At 41.1% G+C, this 25,048-nt stretch overlaps 1 protein-coding gene and 1 non-coding gene across 6 annotated transcripts in view; both read left to right on the forward strand.

Moving 5' to 3' along the window:
- Sh3rf3 (SH3 domain containing ring finger 3) overlaps positions 1-25,048 on the forward strand; it is a 385,180-nt gene that overhangs the window by 101,115 nt on the left and 259,017 nt on the right. The gene's annotated exons all lie outside the window — the stretch shown is intronic.
- LOC141415259 (small nucleolar RNA SNORA65) lies at positions 24,832-24,964 on the forward strand. The gene has a single exon (XR_012440253.1). It is a non-coding gene; the product is annotated as a small nucleolar RNA SNORA65 (small nucleolar RNA).

Consider the following 25,048-nt stretch of genomic DNA (forward strand, 5'->3'; position numbering starts at 1 on the left):
TTTCTGTAGACAGTACCGTGCAAGCAATAATTCTTTAAGTACAATGTATCTTTCACTGAAGCTTTCTAGTATGAGTTATTACTATGTATAGCAGAATATCGTTGGAGAACCTTCATGGCCCCATTTTCAGATAGTTAGGACTGTGCTTGTGTGGCAGTTCAGATGAGAAATGTGGCATTTCTTTCCCAGTCCTTTAGTGTCACAATTCTAGACATGTCCAGAAGACTGCAAGAGGGGCAGTTCTCTTCCCCCTCATTTTCCTCCTCCTTCTCTTCCTCCCCCTCCATTTGTGTTTTTGAGACAGAGTTTTCCTGTGTTGTCCAAGCTAGCCTGGAACTCAAGTTCCTCTTGCCATCTTGTCCCGAGTGCTGGGATTACAGGCACCTGCCACCACACTGTCTAGACCACTTTTTGATGAGGGCATATACATTATTGGATCCTGTGCCCCAGGGTCTTCTATGCAGGGAGCCCATGGTGAGGAGTTCAGGGGTGCTATGTCATAACCTCATGGGAATTCTGATATCTGTACCTTCAGCAAATGAGCCACAAGTGCCCCTTGACTTGGACTGCCCTCTGGTGGAGCTAGATCACCAAAGTATACCCTCATATGCATCCCAGGGCCACTCTGGGGGCCTCTTGCTGTGCCCTAACCCACTACAGAGGCTCTAAAAGGTTATTATATCTGAAGCAAACAGCTTGGACAGAGAGCTCAGCTGGCTCAGCTATAAAGAATAAAATGTAATTATCTTGTGTTGGTAACCAGATGCTAAGAAGCAGTCTTTTTTGCAGTCCTGTGCCCCAGCTCCATTACTTGTCTTCCTTTTCCTGCCTGTCTTAAGTGAGGGAGAGATGTGGCTTTTCCCTGTTTTCCTTTGCACAGTCTTGGCTCCAAGCCAGTGTACCCTTATCTTGGCCTGGCCCTTGTCACCCCATCAAAACATGGCTCCTGATTACCCATAGGAAGCTGTTCTCTGCCTATTACATGAATGACTACTAAGGGCAGAGGGTAAGTGAGGGTGTGGCATGCTGGGCATGACACCCCCAGTGTTGGCCAGTGGACTTGCTTCCTATGTTCTGTTGAGCTTCTCACTGGCTGGCTCAGATGGGCTGAGCTGTCTCTCAGAGGAGACTGAGTTGAGACCTGCCTTCTTTGGCTTGTTCATCTATGGCATATCAAATTTCTAGTTTTAAAGCTTATGAGGAAGGGAAGAGCAAAGGAAACATGGATATTCAGTTTTGATGAAAAGAGGGACCAGGAGGGAAGGACAGGCCCCAGACTTGTTTTCCCCAAATCTAGCATGCAGGGAACACAGAGAAGGCTAGATAACTCTAGAGAGAACCTTGGTGTTACTCCAGAGGAGTTGAGGGGGTTGCTGGGGTGCTGTGTGTGAACTTCCCCCTCAGGCAGGCCCTGGCCCCCTGTACTCAGGAACATCTCTGTGGAGACCTGGCTTGCAGTGAACTGACTACATTAGAGCCCTTCCAGGTCCCTCACCAGGAGCACATGGAGGTCTTTTTCTTCAGAGCTCTGCCCCACTCTATCGCTCTCCTCTCTCAGGTGCCTGGGCTTCCTCAACTTGCTTTGATTGAACAAGATGCCTCAGAGAATGAGGCATCAACAGTGGTCAGAGAGAGGTTTTTGGAAACTGAATTGAGATAGGAAACAGTTTTCTTCTCTTTTTCTGATCTTAAAAAGAAAGAAAGAAAGAAAGAAATCCTGCTTGCCCTCCTCAGCTTTTTTGAGGCATGTTACAAAATCTAGTTTGAATCAGGGGTCTCATTCCGTGGCATGGCACAAAAAGAATGTTATTTGAAACTTCCTTGGCTCTCTTGCCCTCATTATTTTGTGGCTTGATGGAAAGTGTGGCTTTCTCCTACTTCACCAGAAGCTGCCCTTGTTTTGATTTGAAACATGGGCCTCTAAGATGTAGGATGAACTGTTCTAGAATCAGTCTAGGAGTGAAAATTTTATACTTAACAAAAATGAGCTTCAATTTCTCCTTCCTTTCTGCTATATGAACCTGCATGTTGTAGCTTATTAGGTAGAAATACAAGAGCAGATGAAAGGGTAAGAGTATATGTGCTGATGTTTTCTGATCACAAACCTAACAATGGACCTTTTCATCTCTTGGTCAAAACAGCCTCACAGTTGAAAAGCAACACAAAACTGTGCAATGTGGGCATAGGGACAGGTCCTGCTGGCTAGCGGGTGAGGTTGTGTTTGCTCACCCTTTCATCCGGTTATGCTTTGACACCTCATTTTCTAAGCAAAAGTGAAAATAGCTCCTTACTAAGTCTCTGATGATAGTTGATGTTTATTTAATATTATTCTGCCTTGCTAAAAATAAATGGAGATGATCTATTAGAAAAAGAAAGAGCACATAAAAACTTCTGTGATCAGTGCAATTAAAAAATATGGGTGGAACCAGGAACTAGAGAAAAGGTTATTTCGAGAAGAATTAATTTAGAAGGTAACACACATGCACAGGAAAGCAATGCAAGTCAACTCCCTGTATAGCTATCCTTATCTCAACTAGGAAAAACCCTTGGTCCCTGCTATTATTGCTTATACTCTCTCTTCAACAAAATTGAGATAAGGGCAAAATAGTTTCTGCCTGGTAGCGAGAGAGTAGGTGGGGAGAGGGAGGGGGCGGGGTGGGTAAAGGAGGGGGCAGGGGAAAGGGGGAGAAATGACACAAACATTGTATGCACATATAAATAAAAGAAAAAAAGTATGGGTGGAGAAGGAGATTAGATCAAAGGGAAACATAAGGCTGGACAGGCCAAATAGAAGTCAAGAAGATCTGGGTTAGGACAGATTCATTTCCTAATGACTAAGTTTAGAGTCAAAGAAAAGGGAGATGGAAGTGTCACAAGGACTCAGATGTCCATGATCTCCAGAGACAGAAAGCCATGTGTGAACACTTGGGGTAAGAAGACCATTTCTGTCCCTATGAGAGCCCATGAAGTGGGCAGCATGGATTGAGGTCCCCAGTGACGTCTAAGGAGAGGGAGCAGTAGTGAGGAGGACCAAGGTTAGTGCCAGGGCCTCTGCACCTGTGCAGTAGTACTGGGATACATGCAGATAATGTTTTGTCTGCCTTTATACTTGACACAATTAGGGTTCAGAGAGCTGAATCAATCTGCACACAAGTCACACCTTGTAACATAGAGTGAAGATTTGATTCCAAAACCAGTGCCCTAAATTCTCCCAAAAGTAATGAACCAATAAAGAAATGGGCACGTGAACTAAACAGAACTTTCTCAAAAGAAGAAATTCAAATGGCCAGAAAACACATGAAAAAATGCTCACCATCTCTAGCAATAAAGGAAATGCAAATTAAAACCACACTAAGATTCCACCTCACCCCTGTTAGAATAGCCATCATCAGCAACACCACCAACAACAGGTGTTGGCGAGGATGCAGGGGAAAAAGGAACCCTCTTACACTGTTGGTGGGAATGTAGACTAGTACAACCACTCTGGAAAAAAATTTGGAGGCTACTTAAAAAGCTGGACATCGATCTACCATTTGATCCAGCAATACCACTCTTGGGGATATAACCAAAAGACTGTTACTCCAGAGGCACCTGCACACCCATGTTTATTGCGGCACTATTCACAATAGCCAAGTTATGGAAACAGCCAAGATGCCCCGCCACTGACGAATGGATTAAGAAAATGTGGTATCTATACACAATGGAATTTTATGCAGCCATGAAGAAGAACGAAATGTTATCATTTGCTGATAAATGGATGGAATTGGAGAACATCATTCTGAGTGAGGTTAGCCTGGCTCAAAAAACCAAAAATCGTATGTTCTCCCTCATATGTGGACATTAGATCAAGGGCAAACACAACAAGGGGATTGGACTATGAGCACATGATAAAAGCGAGAGCACACAAGGGGGGGGTGAGGATAGGTAAGACACCTAAAAAACTAGCTAGCATTTGTTGCCCTTAATGCAGAGAAACTAAAGCAGATACCTTAAAGCAACTGAGGTCAATAGGAAAAGGGGACCAGGAAGTAGAGAAAAGGTTAGATCAAAAAGAATTAACCTAGAAGGTAACACCCACGCACAGGAAATCAATGTGAGTCAATGCCCTGTATAGCTATCCTTATCTCAACCAGCAAAAACCCTTGTTCCTTCCTATTATTGCTTATACTCTCTCTACAACAAAATTAGAGATAAGGGCAAAATAGTTTCTGCTGGGTATTGAGGGGGGGGAGAGGGAGGGGGCGGAGTGGATGGTAAGGGAGGGGGTGGGGGCAGGGGGGAGAAATGAACCAAGCCTTGTATGCACATATGAATAATAAAAGAAAAATGAAAAAAACAAACAAACAAACAAACAAAAAACAAACAAAACCAGTGCCCTTAACACTGAGGCTGTATCCTTAGAGTTTGAAGCTTGTTCTTATACCTGTAAGCCAGAACCTGCCTATGCATATATGTGCACATGTGCATTTGTGTCTATTCAGGCAGCAGGAGGAAAGTGTCCCTGGAGCCTGTGTGATTTGTGGGGGCCCAGGCTGACATCGGGCAGTTCAGTATGCCCATCCTCCTGAGAAGAGGACCATGTATTGGCCTTCAGGTCAACATAGACCAGAAGCAGGGCAGAGATCTGCCCTCTTTGCAAGTGTCCAGGCTTGTGCACTTTATCTTCTTGGGATTGTGCCCTTTATAAGAACGGACACTTCTTTCTTGGTTAGAGCAGTATTTGGGGCTCAAGTTCTCACTTAACAGCTGATGTTGATTTAGATGGTTCCCAGCTTGCCCTCAAGTGGTGTTGCACTTAATTGGTTTTATGGGGTCCTGATATCACTAACTCCACACCTGTCCTCTAGTGTCCCCTCTAATGGGGACAGAAGGTCTGCTACCTGTAGAATCATGCACATGTACTTGGGAGCTTCCATGAGGACATCTAGTGGAGTCAGATTATGAGAAGCCTATGGGAATTTGACATAAGCACAGCCATGTCTGCAGGCTGGGTTGACGCCCCCAGCCGCAGAAGGGGCAAGGGCAAAATCCCGAGATGTTCACATCCAGAGAGTAGTGATCGCAGTTTCCTCCCGTTTCCCGATAACTGCAGTGTCATGCCCGCCCTCCCCTCCCCCCACCACTGCGAGAATTACTGCTCTACTTCCTTGTTTGCCACTATATGTAATAAACTTACTGGAGGTGGACGAGACTGGTGTGTGTCTCCATCAGAACGCCCAGCCCACCTTACCCCAGCTTTCTGCATGTTTGTCTTTTGTCTTTTCTTAGTTTCCCATAGCTCCTAGTTAGGTTTCTAGGACAAGCTTGCACAGGCAGTGAGAATTATCAGACTTATTTTCACTCATTTTTTTTTGGCTAGTGTTATTTCCAAAATATTTTGTGTAAATACATAAGGTTTTTACTTTCTCATTTTGCCAAGTAAAATATGAAAATTTGTCACCATCATGACATAAAATAATGAACATTTTAATGAACATGAAAGAAGAAAGAACATTCAGTTCAATCCAGCATGGTAGTAGAAGTGCTAGCTGGAGAAATTAGGCAAGAAGAAGAAATAAAGTCTTCAAAATTTAAAAGGAAGAAGTGAAATTATCTTTAGTTTCAAATGACATGATCTTATGCATATAAAATTCTAATGAATCCTCAAAAAGCTTTAGAGCTGATGAGTGAATTAATCAAAGTTGCAGTATATAAATTCATTGAAACTTCAGTTATATTTCTATACACTTGCAGTGAACAATCTGAAAGGGAAAATTTTAAAAATTCCATTTACAGTAACATAAAAAACAATAAAAATATTTAGGAATGTCCTTAACCAAAGAAGTGAAAGATACGTACACAGAAAACTATGAAAAGTTTTGATACAAATAAGGGAATATAACCCGAGATGACAATGCTACTCAAAGTGACTACAGGTTCAGTGAAAATTACCAAAATTCCAATTTTATTAAAGAAATAGAAAAATATACAAAAACCCAGCAGTATATTCATATGGAATTTCAAGGGATCCCAGTCATGAAAATAAGGAGTGAAGTCCAGAGACTCCCACTCCCTGATTTCAAAATGCATTACAAAGCCATAGTAATCAAAGCAGTGTGGTATCAGTATAATGGTAGACATATGAACCAATGGAACAAAATAAACAGCCAAGAAATAAATCCTTACATTAATGATCAATTTATTTTGAACAAGGATTCCATGATCTTCCAATGAGCAAAGTACACCTTTCCATGGAAAGGGCACTACAAAAACTGCATATTCATATGTGGAAAAATGAAGTTAGAGCCTTCCCTAACATTATTAAATCAAAATGGATTAAAGACCTAAACATAATAGCTAAAATTATAAAACTTTTAGAAGAAAACACCTGAAAAATCTTTATGGCTTTGAATTAGGCAATGATTTTTTTTTTTAGTATGACACCAAAAGTAAAAGAAAAAAACAGGATTCTTGGATTTCCCCAAAATTAAAAACTTGTGCATCAGAGGACACTATCAAGAGAATGAAAAGGCAACTCACACAACAGAAAAAAAATTAAATCATTATTTGATAAAAGAATTAATATCCAAAGCATATAAATATCCTATAACTCAATAAAAAAAAACAACCCAATTCAAAAATGGGCAAAGGATTTGAGTAGACATTTCTCCAAAGAAAATATACAACTAGCCAATTGAGAAACTGAAACTGAAGTGAAAGGGATGTTTTCAAAATATGGAGAGTAAGACTTAGTAAGGATATGGAGAAGTTGGAATTCTAGTGCATCGTGGTGGGAATGGTGCAGCTGCTGTGGAAAGCCATTTGGTTGTTCCTCAAACTTTAATCATAGAATTACTGTATGACCCAGTGATTCCACTCCTAGGCATGTTCATATGCCAGAATTGAAAACAAAAAGAGATACTTATGCATCTATGTGCATACCAGCATTATTTATAGTAGCTGAAAGGTTGAAGCAACCCAAGTGTCCATTGGTAGGTGAAAGGATAAACAAAATGTGGTACATATGTGCACAGATATATTATTCAGCCTTAAAAAGAAAGGACAGGCAGGCATGGTGGCATGCACCTGTAATCCCAGCTACTTGGGATGTGGAGATAGGAGGATCACAGTTCAAAGTCAGGCAAAAGAGGTTAGTAAGACCTTATCTCAAAAAAAACAAAAACAAAAACAAGCTGGGCATGGTGGTTCATACCTATAATCCCACCTATTTGGAGAGTGAAGGTAGAAGGATCACTGTCTGAGGGCAGCCTAGGCAAAAGCACATGAAAGACTCTATCTGAAAAATAACTTATATAAAAAGGGCTAGAGGCATGGCTTAAGTGGTCAAGCACTTGCCCTGCAAGCACGAGGTCCTGAGTTCAACTCGAGTACCACCAAAAAAAAGAGGAAAATCTGGCACTTGCTACAACATGAATGACCCTTGGAGATGTGCTGGGTCAAATAAGCCTGTCAACAAAGGCCAATACTATCTTATCCCACTTACATGAGGTTCTTAGAGTAATCATATTCATAGATACAGAAAGAGACATTACTGGAGGTGAGGGGAGAATGAGAATGAGGAGTTACTGCTTAATGGATGCAGAATTGTTCTTCAGAAAGATGAAAACTTCTGAAAGTAGCAGTGGCTATACAGCATTGTGAATGTGTTATTGATCTGTACATTTAAAATGGTGTAAATGGTATATATCGTGTGTATTTTGCCACAATAAAAAAATTTAAAGTAGGAGGGACATAATTTGAATAGGAAAACTGTTCCTAAGAATAGCTATAAGTAACTTTATACAAATAAAGAATGTGCCAATTTGACTACAGAAAAATTAACAAGATAAAATAGTTTGATGTTAGTTTGTATAATTGCTTTCTTGATGATTTTCGTTTAGGGAGTCTTTATTGGGCAGTGTAGTATTATTTGGTGCTTGATAGAACAATCCAGTTTTCCTCAGTATGGTCCACAAGTGAGGTGTACTGTTGCAAGCAGCAGCTGTCATTTGCATCTTGTCTTAGCGGTTGGCCCCTTGAATGTGGACCACCCTTGCTTGAGCCTGGGCCATCCACGATGTGATGTGCACAGATACTGGGAGGGGATATGGGGAAAGCATAGCTCAGCCTCCTAGCATAGATTGGTGGTCTTCTCTCCTTAGGTGATGTTGAGTTGGTGAAGTGCACACAAAACTCACACAGCAGGACCATGGATCTGTTTCCAACCCCACAGAAATATGCTGCCCTGTCAGCAGGGCAAGTTTGTGAAGCCACAGCTTTCATGTGGGGTGGGTCAGGATGGTAGAGAGCTACCTGTGACTGCAGCATGCATGTGTCCTTGTCCAGGGCCCTAGAAGGGAGGGATGCTCTAGGGCCAGTACCAACCTTCAGATGCCTGGGCTGCAGCTGGCAGGACCTCCCTGCACCTTGTCTGGGCCTCCTTCCTGTGCTGCTCTCTAGGACTGCATTGGCACATTTCTTTTGAAGCTATTAACCCAGTATGTCTGTGGAATTGGGTGATTGCCTAAGGACTTTTTAGTCTGTTAAAACACAAACAAAAAGCTGGACTTGGTAGTGAATACCTGTAACCCCTGATCTTTGGGAGGCAGAGGCAAGAGGATCACAAATTTGAGGCCAGCCTAGGTTGATGTTAGCAAGACTTTATCTCAAAAACGAAAGGGCTTCTTGGTACAAGGTCTGGGGTTCAATCCCAGTGCAAAAAAAAAAAAAAAAGAAAAAACACATAGCAAGTAAATAGCATTTCCAAAATCTCAGTCAATAACTGTTTCCCTGTGACCATGCACTACTTCCCAAAGGTGTGTTGGTTTCTGTGTGTCTCATGCTGGGGCTCAGTCAGGTATGAGAGGGGTGAACTGGCACCTGCCTGGGACTAGTGCTCACTGTAACAGGGATGTGAAGGGATCTGATCCCCTTACTGTGAAGGAGGGTGCTGTGAACACAGTCCAATCCTGCAGCCATTGTCAGTGGGGTCTTGATTCTCAACAGAGGCTGGCACCCTTGTTCTGCTGCTTTTCTCCCAGACAGGTTGCAAGTGAGTGGGTGGACAGAGAGGTGGGAGGATGTGGTGGTTACCTGTTACTAAAATCAGATGTGGCTGTTGGTGCTAAGGGTCATGAATGCTTTGTCCTTCTTTCTGCCATCCCACGCATAGTCACACACCCTAGAATGGCTGACTGGCTGTCATCATGATTCCAGAGCCTGTGGGGCCTGATTCACCTTCCACTGAGGCCCTTGCAGGTTTGCTTCTTAGGACCCCTGAAAAATATCCTGAGCAGGGAGCAGGGAGAGAGGCCTCAGAACCCTGCAGAAGCTGCTCTGAGGCTAGCTGGGACTGAGCTGCTGAAGCTCTGTTATTCTCAAATTGCTTAAGGTAACCCCTTGGGAGAGAGCAAGGCCCATCCAGGTCACCAGCTGGATATTAGCTATTGGAGTCTTTGCTCTCAAGTACCTGGAGAGGAAATAAATCTGAAGGAAGGGGATTGAGGGATGTGGGCATATGCTTTAGCTGTGGGCTCAGTTTGTGGGCCTGTGAAGTGTCAAGGACCCACATATAGATCACTTTAGCTCCTCAGTGCCCCACTGTGGCCTCTCTGGGTCTCTTGGTGGCTCTCCTCACCCTTCTGCCCATTCATTCTGACAGTGCCCTGCTGTAGAGGGCATGTTGTATAGGCAGAGTCCTCAAGGATGGGCTCTGAGCTACCCCATGGTCTCTGTTATTGGCATGCAAAAGTTCTCAGTGCATATTTGTATAGGAGATAAAATTAGATCTGTTATCATGGCTCATAGATAGGCTGTCAGAGCTGGAACAAGCCTTGGGGGTTACTCTGGACCACCACCCATCCTCTCCTTTCTGCCTCTTGCTTGGTAATAAGCCTTGTCAAGTGTGTGTGCTGATGTGTGTGTGTAGTGAGCGTTTACACTTGGCTTGTGTAGCTAATCAATGGTAGCATAATTAGATCTTTACTTAGTATTGTGAAATAAGACTTATTTGATATTATTATTAGTTCAAAAGGAATGTCTGCATTTTCTTCTGATGTAAAAAGTAATGATTGGAATTTTGTGTACACCAGCAATGACAGGGTTGGTCTATGACTTTTCTATCCAGTACTGCAGCTATGAGTACATGTTGCTGTTGAGCATATGAATGTGGCTGATGTGACTTACAAACTGGATTTTCAGATTTCATTTAATTTGAGCCAACTAAAATCGATATTTAAATAGCTCTGTGTAGCTAGTGGCTACTCTAATTGGGTAATTGTAGGATAATTTTGCCTTTTTCCCTTTTTTGTTTGATTTTAAAGACATTGTGTGGGGTTGGAGGAAAGACTGGAAGAAGGCAGTTGCTGAGGTAGCACGTTTTGCACCTGGTCTAGAGATTTTTTTTCTCTCACTTTCTAGCAACCAGCTGAGCTGGGCGACATCATAATATAGTGATCTAACTTCTCTGGCCTCAGTTTCCTCATATGTAAAACAAGACTGTATGTTTTCTTCTGGAATTCTATCTTGTCCCATTCTTTACAACTATAGGGGTATAGGAGCTCTCTTTTAATAATTATTTTTTGTTCAGTGGGGGGGGATGGACGTGCACATGTTAGGCAAGTCCCTACCACTGAGATACACTCCCAGCCCCTATTTTAGTGATTTAAAAATAATACTGATGAAATGTTTGGGGGCTAGGCTGGGTATTTCTCAAATCTTTGTGCTTTCAGCTGGCTGAAGAGACCTACAAACGATTTCAAAATTGCAGGCTTTTGGGCTCCACTCATTCCTATCTCAGGGACCAGAAATGATTCTTACACAAATGACTCCATTTAAAGATAGAGGCCAGAATGGCTTCTAACTGTGAAGCATGGTGCTCCCGAAGGCATGGTTTCTCCTGAAAGATGGGCCAAGGAATTGTTCTTCAAGTCTCTCTGTGAGACTAGCCAGCTGTGATGGCTTACATTACCTTTATGTCTGATTCAGAAAGTCAAAGATGACCCTTTCTTTCCTGTAACTATTGCAAACCAGGGATAGGAGTAGGTCTGTGTGTTTGTCCTGAACTTGACTTTATTTCTGTGTACCAGTTTCAGGTTTGCTTTCGAAGAATCCCTGTTCTCATGTCCTCTTTTGAGAGCTAGCTACAACGAATCACCAAAATACAGTTTTAATATTAGTGTAGTATTGTGTCATGAAAAAACAGACCTAAACCTGAACAGTTTTTTTTCATAACTAATCTCATCACCTTTGATTCAGGCTGAGTCACTTTTTAGCCCTAGGAGGAGATTTAAGAGGTGCCTGCCCTAAATAGCAGCTGTGATCTGGGTCCTAGCTTCAGAAACCCAACCCAAGCTCTGCTTGTCACCATCTGCAATTTACTATCATAGTTCATATAAGAGCAGTTGTGTAAACAGATCATTAAGTTCATTTAAAATATGACCATGCCAACTATCTCAAAATTTGGGTCACATTTGCTTATGAAAGTCAGCTGTTCTGCCTGTGGTGGCCCTGGCCTTCAGAGCATCCCAGTTTCTAGGGTCAGGTGTTCAGACAAGTATGGCCCATTTGCAAGCTGTGTGATTATGTGGACCTTACTGATTTACATAAAAAATAAACTGTATGTCCTGAGCCCCTTTCGTGGGGCTCATAGCTCAGATAATGTCATCTGGATTTGGCTTTGTTATAGCTCTGGGCCCTACACAGTCTCCTTGTGGTGACCTGGTGGCTCCATAGCCATCTTCATGGGAGGAAGATGCCTGTAGGGTCTTTATCCTGTTTCTGGGAGCCTTTCTGAGGTCTTTTCTGGAGCATGTGTAGAATTTAGGAGATTTTCCCCTATGAACCAATTACTGTGGCAGCAGTTACCTTAGGTTTAGGTCAAGTGTCTACTCCTGAAGACACAGAGAAGAGTAGGGCACTAAAGAGAAATTTGGGAGCTTTTGCTAGAAGAGGAACAAATACTAGGCTGATGCATGACATATACCCAGTCCACAAAGTCACTGTATTAAGGGATTTTAGAGGAATCATAAGTCAGGTGAAAACTGGATATGATCAAGTTCTGATGGAGACCTTGGGGCACTAAGTAGCATTTCATCTTGGAGCCCCTGGGTCTGCCCAGGGCCCTGGGCCTCATCCCTCTGAGATTCCCAGGGAAATCCCCAACTCTCAGGACCATCTGTGTATGAAGATTCACCGGGGCTAGCCTAGCTGTGCCCACTACCAATGTGAGCCTCCCTCTCTGACTGTCATTGGAGTGAGCTTTCTTGCTCCTGGTTATTACTAAACCTAACTGGGTTAACTGGGGGCAACTGGAGATTCAGAAAAAACACAGGATAGACAGACAGAAGGTGGGGTCAGGTGTGTTGGGCGCTGAGGTGGAGATACACAACCTCATTCCTTCTTTTCTCTATCTTTATTCTTTAAGGCCTACTCCTTTCAGTTCTTTAAAACCTTGCTTCTAAAGTCTTCTTTAAAACCTTGCTTCAAACCTCTTTCCTTAGACTTGCTCGGTCCCATGTTTTTTCTTTTTTCTTAGCTTATCTTTAGTAATCGCTCTTAAAGTCTTTGCCCCCAGGCTTGCCCTGTCCCATCTCTCTTTAGCTTCCTTAAATCCTTGTGCTCAGACTTGCAAACAGCTGTACCTAACAAACTATGTATGCATAACTCTTAAAGTCTCAGTCCTTAGACTTGCACTGTAAAGTTCTTTCTTTGGCTTTTCTTTAGTTTAGCTTTTCTAAGGCCTATGTTAAAGTTCTTTCTTTAGCTTAGTTTTTCTAAGGCCTTCGATAAAGTTCTTGGTGCAGACTTTCTATCAACCCCTTTTTAGCCATTCCCCTCTAGCAATCTTTTTCCTTTCAGCAATCTTTTCCCTTCCAAACACTTCCCACACCAAAAAGCCAAAAGTAAAAGCCAAAGGCAAAAAGCCCCTCTTCCTCCTTCAGGGGTCTATTATAAACAGCCATAAATGGGATGGAGCAGCCGAGCGGCGTGACATTGTAACAGGAGAAACCTGTGTTCCTGCTTCTCTGAATGTAAACAACTTATGAGACACAGCTTTTCTGCCTTTCCCTGTTTGTGGCTGGGACTGTGCCTGTAGTGGCCTATAGGTAAAAGCAATTAAGCTGCATCTTGCCTTGCTTATGTCCAGTTCTTATAGGCTTTTCATAATCCACTCTCCACATGTCATGTGGTCCTCTCTACAGATGCCAGAATTCTGCATTGCTGTCCCTTGCGGTCCAGCACAAATTGCCCCTCTTCTGGGCTGAGTTCCTTTCTGGAGTTCCCATTCACCCTTGGCCCTTAGGTAGCTCTTTCTTTGATTCCTATACATTTGCAGTCCTTTTACCAGCAGGCTTTTGTGGCAATATGATTTCTAACTCATCCCTCAATGGACATGCATTTGTGTTTCCCTTGCTTGGGGAACATAAATTTATGTTTCCTGTTAGTGGGAGAGAAAGTGGGGGCAGGGAGCATTTTTGTTGTTGTTGGAAAGTAGTATCCAGACACTGTACCCAAACATGGAAGTATCTAGTGTGTATCTGGATACATGTCTATCTAGTGTGATACTTTGGCCCTTTCCTGATACATACAGTCTCTAATGGCTAAATTTTAATGCGGCAGATTATGTATTTGCAACATTTGACAAACATTGTACCACTTGCTATAATACTGTCAGAAGTTCAATCAGCAACCTTCATAGTCCTTAGGAATGTGCTTGGTGGCAGGTAACAGATCACTGCTCTAGTTTATCCCCCAAGGGCTTTTATTGTCTCATTAATGAGCAGGTGCAATAAAATGTGCTTTAGACTCATTTTTTTCTTAGTCTGAAGATGTTTGGGGATGTGTGCTCTGTCTCCACCTGTCACCCTGGGCGGGAAGAGCCAATCGTTTCCTCTTTACTCCAGTCCACATGGAACACTTCATGACTGATACCAGATATGTGGGAGTTTTCCCACAATAAGTAAAATTCCAGTTTCCTGTGGATGCCAGCTGAGCATTCTGTAATTCAGTTCATTACTGCCACTACCTGGAGTGCAGACCAAATAAAGTAGTTTCAGATTACTTACAACTTTTCTCCAGTGTGGCTACAAATCAGGGGTTCCCATCATCCTTTCCTCATATTTGATCATTTGCTAGAATGGCTCATAGGATGCAAAGAAGGGCTTATTGACCAGTTAATGTAATGAAGAATAAAAGATATAGTGGGTAGCCAGATGGAAAAGTATACAGGGTGAGATCTGGAAGAGTCCTCCAGCACAGGAGCTTCTGTCCCTGTGCAGTTGGGGTACACCACCCTTCTGGCACACAGATGTGTTCACCAGTCTTGGAGCCCTCCAAACCCATCTTTTAGGGATTTTTATGTTGACTTCGTCACATTGGTACAGTTGCCCTCAATCTTTTGCCCATCTCCCTTTAAAAAGATAGGACTGGAGCTACAAATTCCAGGCTTCTAATCAAAGCTGGTCCACCTCTAGGAACCCACCAGAACAAAAAATACTCTTATTATCCAGGAGACTCCAAGAGATTGGGAATTCTGATGTCAGGAACTGGGGTCAACGACCAAATATTAGAACAGAAGATGGATCTAGTGCCTGTATAGCCCTGTGCCAGGAACCAGAGACCAAGGCCAAGAACACAGTCCTCCCTGCCCCCCTTTTTTTTGGGGGGGGCTGTGCTAGAGTTGGACTTCAGGGTCTCATGCTTGCTAGATTGGTGCTCTACCACTTGAACTATGCCCTTACCCCCTTTTTTACTATAGTTATTTTTCAGATAGGGTCTCCCTTTTTGTTCAGGTTGATAAGGGACTGGAATCCTCTTAACCTCTGCCTCCCACATAGCTGAGATTATAGGCATGGGCCACTGTGCCCGCCTAGACACTCCCCACCCCTTTTTTTGGAGGTACTGTTTGAATTCAGGTCTTTGCTCTTCCTAGACAGATGCTCTATTGCTTGAGCAATGCCTCCAACCCATCTTTCCCCCTTTTAATAAACTTTTTTTTATTATTCATATGTGCATACAATGCTTGGGTCATTTCTCCCCCCTGCCCCCACCCCCTCCCTTACTACCCACCCCGCCCCCTCCCTCTCCCCCCAACCCCCTCGATAACCGGCAGAAACTATTTTGCCCTTATCTCTAATTTTGTTGAAGAGAGAATATAAGCAATAATAGGAAGGAACAAGGGTTTTTGCTAGTTGAGATAAGGATAGCTATACAGGGAGTTGACTCACATTTATTTCCTGTGCATGTGTGTTATCTTCTAGGTTAATTCTTCTTGATCTAACCTTTTCTCTAGTTCCTGGTCCCCTTCTCCTATTGGCCTCAGTTGCTTTTAAGGTATCTGCTTTAGTTTCTCTGCGTTGGGGGCAACAAATGCTAACTAATTCTTTAGGTGTCTTACCCATCCTCACCCCCCCCTTGTGTGCTCTTGCTTTTATCATGTGCTCAAAGTCCAGTCCCCTTGTTGTGTTTGCCCTTGATCTAATGTCCACATATGAGGGAGAACATACGATTTTTGGTCTTTTGGGCCAGGCTGACCTCACTCAGAATGATGTTCTCCAATTCCATCCATTTACCAGCGAATGATAACATTTTGTTTTTCTTCATAGCTGCATAAAATTCCATTGTGTATAGATACCACATTTTCTTGATCCACTCCTCAGTAGTGGGGCATCATGGCTGTTTCCATAACTTGGCTATTGTGAATAGTGCTGCAATAAACATGGGTGTGCAGGTGCCTCTGGAGTAACCTGTGTCACATTCTTTTGGGTATATCCCAAGAGTGGTATTGCTGGATCATATGGTAGATCAATATTTAGCTTTTTAAGTAGCCTCCAAATTTTTTTCCAGAGTGGTTGTACTAGTTTACATTCCCACCAGCAGTGTAAGAGGGTTCCTTTTCCCCCACATCCTTGCCAACACCTGTTGTTAGTGGTGTTGCTAATGATGGCTATTCTAACAGGGGTGAGGTAGAATCTTAATGTGGTTTTAATTTGCGTTTCCTTTATTGCTAGAGATGGTGAGCATTTTTTCATGTGTTTTTTGGCCATTTGAATTTGTTCTTTTGAAAAAGTTCTGTTTAGTTCACTTGCCCATTTCTTTATTGGTTCATTAGTTTTGGGAGAATTTAATTTTTTAAGTTCCCTATATATTCTGGTTATTAGTCCTTTGTCTGATGTATAGCTGGCAAATATTTTCTCCCACTCTGTGGGTGTTCCTTTCAGTTTAGAGACTACTTCTTTTGTTGAGCAGAAGCTTTTTAGTTTTATGAAATCCCATTTATCTATGCTCTCTCTTAGTTGCTGTGCTGCTGGGGTTCCACTGAGAAAGTTCTTACCTATACCTACTAATTCCAGAGTATTTCCTACTCTTTCCTGTATCAACTTTAGAGTTTAGGGTCTAATATTAAGATCCTTGATCCATTTTCAGTTAATATTGGTATAGGGTGATATACATGGATCTAGTTTCAGTTTTTTGCAGACTGCTAACCAGTTTTCCCAGCAGTTTTTGTTGAAGAGGCTGCTTTTTCTCCATGATATATTTTTAGCGCCTTTGTCAAAGACAAGTTGGTTATAGTTGTGTGGCTTCATATTTGGGTCCTCTATTCCGTTCCACTGGTCTTCATGTCTGTTTTTGTGCCAGTACCATGCTGTTTTTATTGTTATTGCTTTGTAATATAGTTTGAAGTCAGGTATTGTGATACCCCCAGCATTGTTCTTTTGACTGAGTATTTCCTTGGCTATTCATGGCCTCTTGTGTTTCCATATAAATTTCACAGTAGATTTTTCAATCTCTTTAATGAATGTCATTGGAATTTTGATGGGAATTGCATTAAACATGTAGATTACTTTTGGGAGTATAGACATTTTTACTATGTTGAGTCTACCAATCCATGAGCATGGGAGGTCTCTCTACTTTCTATAGTCTTCCTCAGTCTCTTTCTTCAGAAGTTTATAGTTTTCCTTATAGAGGTCATTCACATCCTTTGTTAGGTTTACACCTAGGTATTTGATTTTTTTTGAGGCTATTGTAAATGGAATTGTTTTCATACATTATTTTTCAGTTTGTTCATTATTAGTGTATAGAAATGCTAATGTTTTTTCTATGTTGATTTTATATCCTGCTACCTTGCTATAGCTATTGATGGTGTCTAGGAGCTTCTGAGTAGAGGTTTTTGGGTCTTTAAGGTATAGGATCATGTCATCTGAAAACAGGGATAATTTGACAGTTTCTTTACCTATTTGTATTCTTTTTATTTCTTCTTCTTGCCTATTTGCTCTGGCTAGGAATTCCAGTACTGTGTTGAATAGGAGTGGAGATAGTGGGCATCCTTGTCTGGTTCCTGAATTTGGAGGAAATGGTTTCAGTTTTTCTCCATTAAGTATAATGCTGGCTGTACTTTTGTCATATATAGCTTTTATAATGTTGAGGAACTTTCCTTCTATTCCTAGTTTTCTTAGAGCTTTTATCATGAAATGGTGTTGGATTTTATCAAAGGCCTTTTCTGCATCTATTGAGATGATCAAGTGGTTTTTGTCTTTGCTTCTGTTAATGTGGTTTAGTATGTTTATTGATTTTCGTATGTTGAACCACCCCTGCATTCCTGGGATGAAGCCTACTTGGTCATGGTGAATAATCTTTTTGATATGTTGCTGAATTTGGTTTGCCATTATTTTGTTGAGGATTTTTGCATCAGCATTCATTAAGGAGATTGGCCTATAGTTCTCCTATTTGGAGGTGTACTTGCCTGATTTTGGGATTAGTGTAATACTGTCTTCATAAAATGTGTTTGGCAGTTTTCCTTCCCTTTCTATTTTCGTGGAACAGTTTAAGGAGGGTTGGTATCAGTTCTTCTTTAAAGGTCTGATAGAATTCAGCAGAGAATCCCTCAGGTCCTGGACTTTTCTTTTTGGGGAGACTCTTGATTGCTGCTTCAATTTCATTTTGTGTTATAGATCTATTCAGGTGATTAATATGCTCTTAGTTTAGTTTTGGATGTATCTAGAAATCTGTCCATTTCTTTAAGATTTTCAAATTTATTTGAATATAGGTTCTTGAAGTAGTCTCCGATAATTTCCTGGACTTCCATGGTGTCTGTTGTTATACTAATTTGGGTTTTTTTCTCTCCTCATTTTAGTCAGCTTTGCCAGGGGTCTGTCGATCTTGTTTATTTTTTCCAAGAACCAACTTTTTGTTTCATTAATTCTTTGTATGGTTTTGTTGGTTTCTATTTTGTTGATTTCAGCTCTTATTTTTATTATTTTTCTCCTATTTGTTTTGGGATTTGCTTGTTCTTGTTTTTCTAGGAGTTTGAGGTGTATCATTAGGTCATTGATTAGGGATCTTTCAGTCTTTTTAATATATGCACTCATGGCTATATACTTTCCTCTCAGGACTGCCTTTGCTGTGTCCCATAGGTTCTGGTAGGTTGTGTTTTCATTTTCATTGACTTCCAGGAACTTTTTTATTTCCTCAATAATCCATTGTTCATTAAGTAATGAGTTATTTAGTTTCCAGCTGTTTGCATGTTTTTTGTCTTTACTTTTGTTGTTGAGTTCTACTTTTATTGCATTGTGATCAGATAGTATGCAAGGTATAATTTCTATTTTCTTATATTTGCTGAGGCTTGCTTTGTGCCCTAGGATATGATCTATTTTGGAGAAGGTTCCATGGGCTGCTGAGAAGAATGTATGTTGTGTAGAAGTGGATGAAATGTTCTGTAGACATCAAGTAGGTCCATTTGATCTATTGTATATTTTAGATCTTGGATTTCTTTATTGATTTTTTGTTTGGATGACCTATCTATCGATGATAATGGCATGTTAAAGTCTCCCACAACCACTGTGTTGGAGTTAATATATGCTTTTAGGTATTTCAGGGTATGTTTGATGAAATTGGGTGCGTTGACTTTGGGTACATATAGGTTGATAATTATTATTTCCTTTTGGTCTATTTTCCGTTTTATTAGTATGGAATGTCCTTGTTTATCTCGTTTGATCAATGTAGGTTTGAAGTCTGCTTTGTCAGAGATAAGTTAATAAACCTTTTATTTTAGAAAATTTTGGAATACACTATAGAGAATTCATATATGTCCTACACCTTCTTTTCCCTATTAACACCTTGCATTAGGGTGGTGTATTTCATAAATTAACAAATGTCCATACTCTATTTGGATATTTTTAATTTTTCCTTAATGTCCTGATCTTTGTATAAAAAATCCAAAGATCCCATCTAGGATACCCCATTACATCATACATAGTCCTTATGTCTCTGTCTTCATCTTGACTGTGACAATTTGTCAGACTGCCCTGGGGTGACTATGAGAAGCAGCTAGTGGCCCAGAGTGTGAAAGCCAGAAGGAGGTATGGGTTGTGGACTCTGTGTTGGTTGGTTAGCATTTGAAAGCTTCTTTGTGAGCAAGTTGTTTATTATCTATAGGAATTGGCAGCCCCTCCAACAAGGACCCAGAAGTTAAAGGATCAGAATATGGAAAATAAGACGTGGTTAATATGTCTAGGTACATCATATAACTGCATTCATACAATATCGATCTTTTGTGTTGGGCTGATTTCACTTAACACAATGTCTGGAGGGTTTATCCACACTGTAGCATGTATCAGAACCCTGCCCTTCCTTTTTAAATCTAATAGTCTATTGTATGTATATGTTATATTTTGTTACCCACTTAATATATTTATTTTTAGAGAAGACCAAAAAATTCTGCTTCACTTTTAAATCTCCCCCTGCCAATAGGACCCTATTTGGGGGCTTCTCCTGTCTCTGCTAAGGGACAGTCCAGGCAGGAGAGCAGGAAAGGTCATTTGTGTTATGCATTGAGTTGAATCTCCAGACAAAAGGGCACTTCATTATGTGCAATTAACCCTCACCCTCATGGCTCCTGCATGTCAGCATTCAAATAGGGCAGCAGAGTTGAATTGTGAGATGCAATTACTGTCCTTGTCTAGAAAGAGGTCTTGGAAGGCCTGGGATCCCTGACCCCACCCTCCCTCCAAGAACCTGGGCAGGGCAGGGCCTCTTTTGTAGCAGTGGATGATTCACAGAGGGCCATTTCCTGCTCTAATTACTGCTCTGTCTTCTGCAGTGAGAGGAATCAGTGGGCGGATGTGGGAGAGGCAAGCTAATGTGATGACATTTTGACAAGTGTGTTACAATAAAAAATAACTCCCTCAGGAGAAGGTTAATGCAGTTGTCACTGGCAGCCTTAGATTTGTGCCTGGTGGGGGCAGGGTCCTTTTGTTTTGTTGTGCAGACCAAGTCTCACAGATATTCTAACATACAGTGCTTGGATTTTTTTCCCCAGAAACATCTATGAAGAATGAATGTCATTATCTGCTCATAGGGTTTTTTTTTTTTTTTCCACTGAGAGTTTCTGTTGTCTTTTTTTATTTCATGATAGGTTCCTTGCTTCCACCCACTGATTATGTGGGCTGCTTTCCTCTACTCTCAACTGACATGTGGCTAAAGACTACATACTAATTTTAACATTAGTTTAAATAAAATATAATTAGTATTTTTAGCTGCCTTCAAAGAATAATTAGTAATTTTAGTCTGGAAGACTAAAGGCACATTCTAAAGGCAACTACAGAGTGTTCGGCATTTATTTGTTGTGTTGGATCTTCTATTCCTTATTCCCCTCTTACTCATTTTGAGTAATGTAGCTTTTACTCTTAATTGGGTCAGGTGTATGCCATTTTCAAAACATCTTTACTGAGATGTTTATATGTTATAAATTTTTTATAATTAACCCCCTTCAGGTAGTCAACCTAATGGTTCTCAGTATATTCTCAATTGTATGTAATTACAGTAGATTTTAGATCATGCATTCCTTTTCACTGCCGAATCATATTTCATTGTGTGAACAGCCCACTTTTTACTTATCCCTCCATCAGATGTTTGGCACCTTATTTTCACTTTTTGACTGCAAATATTCATGTTTAAGTTTCTGTGTGGATGTATGTCTACATTTCTCTTTGGTGTACATGTAGGAGTGCAATTGCTGGGTCATGTGATAACTGGTCATTTGGCAGACTGCTAAACTACGTCCAAAGTGGCTGCATCATTTTACAATACATGAGAATTCTAGTTTTTACAAATCCTTGCTAATACACATTATTATCTGTCATACTAATTATAACCATCCTGGCATTAACATTTATTATTATTATTATTATTGTTTAGAGTTTGAAAATAATACAGAATAGTTGCTGGAAGTATAGATGTGGTTCAAGTTAGTACTTTTATCATTTAACCACTTGTGCTTCCTGGCTGAGTTACTTAATATCTCTGAGTCCTAGGTTGCCTGACCGGTCCCATAGGGTGCTTGTAAGAATTGACTGAAATACGAGACAGCACAGGCCTCACGCATCATAATGGCCAGTAAATATGAGCCTTTGTAATTGTGCATAAAGCATGACCATCTTTTGCCCCTCCTTTTACCTGTCTCCCTCTTTTTATTGAAATGGAGCGATTAACAGTATGTTTTAAAGAAGGGGCGTCATCCTGCCAGAGCAAAGATGAGTTCACTGGAAGCATCAGGAGAGGGAACCCGAGCTACTGTAAGAGCTGTCCCGGAATTTTCCTGGTGATACCTAAAGGGTCACTTAACTACAGCTGGAGCCTTCACCTTTCTTCCTGGAAACTCAGTTAATAATGCAGATTGCTACTGAGGTGAAATTTACACACAGTGAAATCCATACCTTTTGATATACAATTCTGTGAGTTTTGACAAGCAGTTGAATTTGAATGACACAACCACAATCAAGACACAGCGCCTCACAGTCTGCCAGTTTGGAGGGTCCACCATGCTTTATCATCATGGCTTTCTCCTCTGACTGGTAACAATCTGTTGCTGTAGTTTTGTGTAACACAGAACCATGAGTGAGTGGGATGACACAGCACACAGCTTTTGTATCTGCTTCTCTCACTTCACATAGTGCATTTGCAGTTTATACAAGGAGAGTCAGCATGTAAAATAGAGGAACTCCAAGTAGTTCTGGGAGAAGCAGGTTGGCCAGCCAAGAAGTCTCACTATGAGGTGTTCCTTCTTCCAACCCCCACCCTATGATTTCTAAGGGTTGCCAAAGAGGGCAATGTGAGAGTCCCTTATGTTTTCCAACTCTGTATAGAGTGACCAAGTACCATATAAATCAGGATACATTTAAGAATGAAATGGCCTTGTTACCATTTATCCTAGGAAGACAAAACAGGTGGAGGCAGCACACAGAGCTATCTGGTCACATGGAAATGAGGAAGCAGATGTTGCTAGGATGACTGGTAAGAAGGCCCATAGCTGAATGTGATGAGATGATGTGTGGCCATGAACCTTAGTGCTGTTTGTTTTGCTTTTGCTGTTCTTTGGTATCAGGAGAGGGAGAAATGGAGGGTGCACATATTGACCGCTGTAAGGTTTGAAGATCAAGTGTAGTCCATGCATCCCTGTGGGAGTGTGAGCCCTGGTGACATAAATTTATAAGACTCTTGACCCTTACCTCCTTCTCCATTTTTGCTACATCTTTATTTCATGGTTGCCCTGCAGCTAGTGGTCCTCCTCCCCTCTTTGCCTGACTAATGAAGCCAGTAAGGTTCATAAAACCTCCTCACCCAGAAAAACCAAATTATATGGAAGATGATTTCTCTGTCCATAGCCCACTTTAGGAGACTGTGGGGTCACCTTCATTTTGATCTAATGTAATAGCTTTAATCCTCTCCAAAATAACCTGATTCCTTCTGGGGTGTTAGGAAAAACGCCACTCTCAAAGAAAGCTCATGAGAAAACTCACGTCCATAGAGCAAAGTTTAATGGCAGGCCCAAACTGCCAGGCTGGCCGGGGAAAAGATGGCGTAGCTGCGAGCCTGGGCGAGCAGGGGCTTTTATAGAAGGGGGAGGGTAAGGAAGTTAGTACAGGTGCAGTAGTCTCTGGTGGGGGTGGGGCTGTCTTACAGCGGGAGGGGGAATTTGTTTAAGGGCGGGGCTGCCATTTTGCCTGATTCACAAAATGGCGACATTATTGTTCTGTCATGGGGGACAGACATTTTTATAGCTACTCATCATTTTGCCATAAAGAAAGAAAACTCTGGAAATGAAAACTAGCTCCTTATTATTGTGTTACATTGGGCCCTTTATTACCAAAACAACCAACTTCCCCCTGGGTCCAGGGGACAGGATGATCTACAGGCAAGGGTTGGGGCAGGGGACAAGGGGAGAAGGGAACAGTTCAGGCAGTTCCTGCTTCCCAAAGAGCAGGCAAACCTCCCAGAAGAGGCCTTGAGAACCAAATGAGGTCTCATAGAATTGGTGTAAATTCCCTATGACTTCTTCTTTTTTCCTTCCCAGAGTAAAACCATGGGCACATGACTGAGTTGGGTTTATCAGGAAGTGGGAAAAAGTCTTCCTGGATCAGTGCATTTTAGGAAACAAATAATATATTTTGTTAAGGTGTTTCTTTGCTGCACTTGATAGAAGATGACAAGGAATGGGTGTTCTGTTTTGCTTAGAAATGGAGAGTCCAACTGGGAGATTTCAGGAAGCCTTAAGGTCTTTCCTTTCCTTAGAAAGAGTGTTTTAAGGACTGCTGCCCTGTCTCTGATTTCATTCTTAACTCCTCTCATCCATGAGATTGTTTCTTGCCTATAGACAGGTACTGCAGCTGAAAGGTAACATGGGTCATACCCATACAAGTTTTGTGGCCCACTGTGAAACCTTGTGGTGACCCATGCTTCCAGCTTAAGTGACATGGCCAGAATATAACTGGGGACTTGGAGAAGCTATCTCCAGATAAATTCCAACTGCCCAAGAGTTAAATATGAAAAACCCATAGAAAGATACCTAGGGCAAGTTAATGAGACAAACCTAGAAGGAGGGCAAGAGGATGTAAATGAAGTCTGTGTTGTCATCTTGGCTGCATTCAGTATAAAAAAAATTTAAAATAGACAAAAACATCAAGCAAAAAGATAAAACACACATGAAGCAAAGATGTTAACAATATAGTTCAAATGTTTTTAATATATGAAAAGTTGTTAAAAGTGGTTGTTTAAAACTACTAAAACTGGATCTTATACAACAGCAAAGAACATACAGAAATAATTCATAGTAGAGGAACTGACAGTAATTACTGTTGGAAGATGTTTGATCTTAATGACCTGAAAACATGAAAAACTGTTTGAGCTTAGTAATCAAAGAGGTACACATTTAAAAAATGGCATTTCTCAGATGTGAAGTAAATGAAGAACTTGGGAAGGATGGGCAGGAGGTCAGATGGATGAAGGATTGGAAGCTGTTAAAAGCCTGCTTCTTTGGCATGTTGATTAAATTGGGGATCCATCATGAGAAAATTGTTCTCAAAATAAACACAAAAACTGAACACCATGCAAAGTTTTTATTTTAGAAACATAAAATAGCACAAAAATGGAGAATAACTTGAATATTTTTAATGGTTTGTGATTGCTAAATTAATTATTGGATATGTAATTAGTTGAACATTGTACATCCAATTTGAAATGATTTTCCCCCACTTATTACTAGGGATTGAATCCAGGGCCTCAAGCATGCTAACAAGCATTTTACCACTTGATCCATGTCCACTGCCTCTTTGTTTTTATATTTTGTTGTTGTTTTTGAGATACAGTCTTAATAACTTTACCAGGCTGGTCTTGACCTCTTCATCCTCCTGCCTTCACCTCCTGACTAGCTGGTATTACAGAGGTGTACCACCATGCATGATGTTCAAGTGATTTTTTAGGATGATTAATTCAATAGAAAAGTTTGGCTCTTAAAAAGAAGCAGGATACCAAATGATATGTACATTGATATTATCATATTTTAAGTAATCTTAGCCACCTGTTACTGCACCTAGCCAGTTCTCTGTTGGCTGATGCAATCCAGTGGTAAGCTGATGGTAAACCCCAGTTTTTAGGAAAACAGGGTTATTGTTCATGTGGATGATTCTGTTTCAAAAGCATAGGAATAGCCTAGAAGAAGAAAAAAAAAAAATCTTAACAAACCGATGTGCAGAGAAGGTACTTGGAGACAGCTAAAAAAAATGCCTACAGGTAG

Source organism: Castor canadensis, chromosome 12, assembly GCF_047511655.1.
Source record: "Castor canadensis chromosome 12, mCasCan1.hap1v2, whole genome shotgun sequence".
NCBI classification, from domain to species: Eukaryota; Metazoa; Chordata; class Mammalia; order Rodentia; family Castoridae; genus Castor; species Castor canadensis.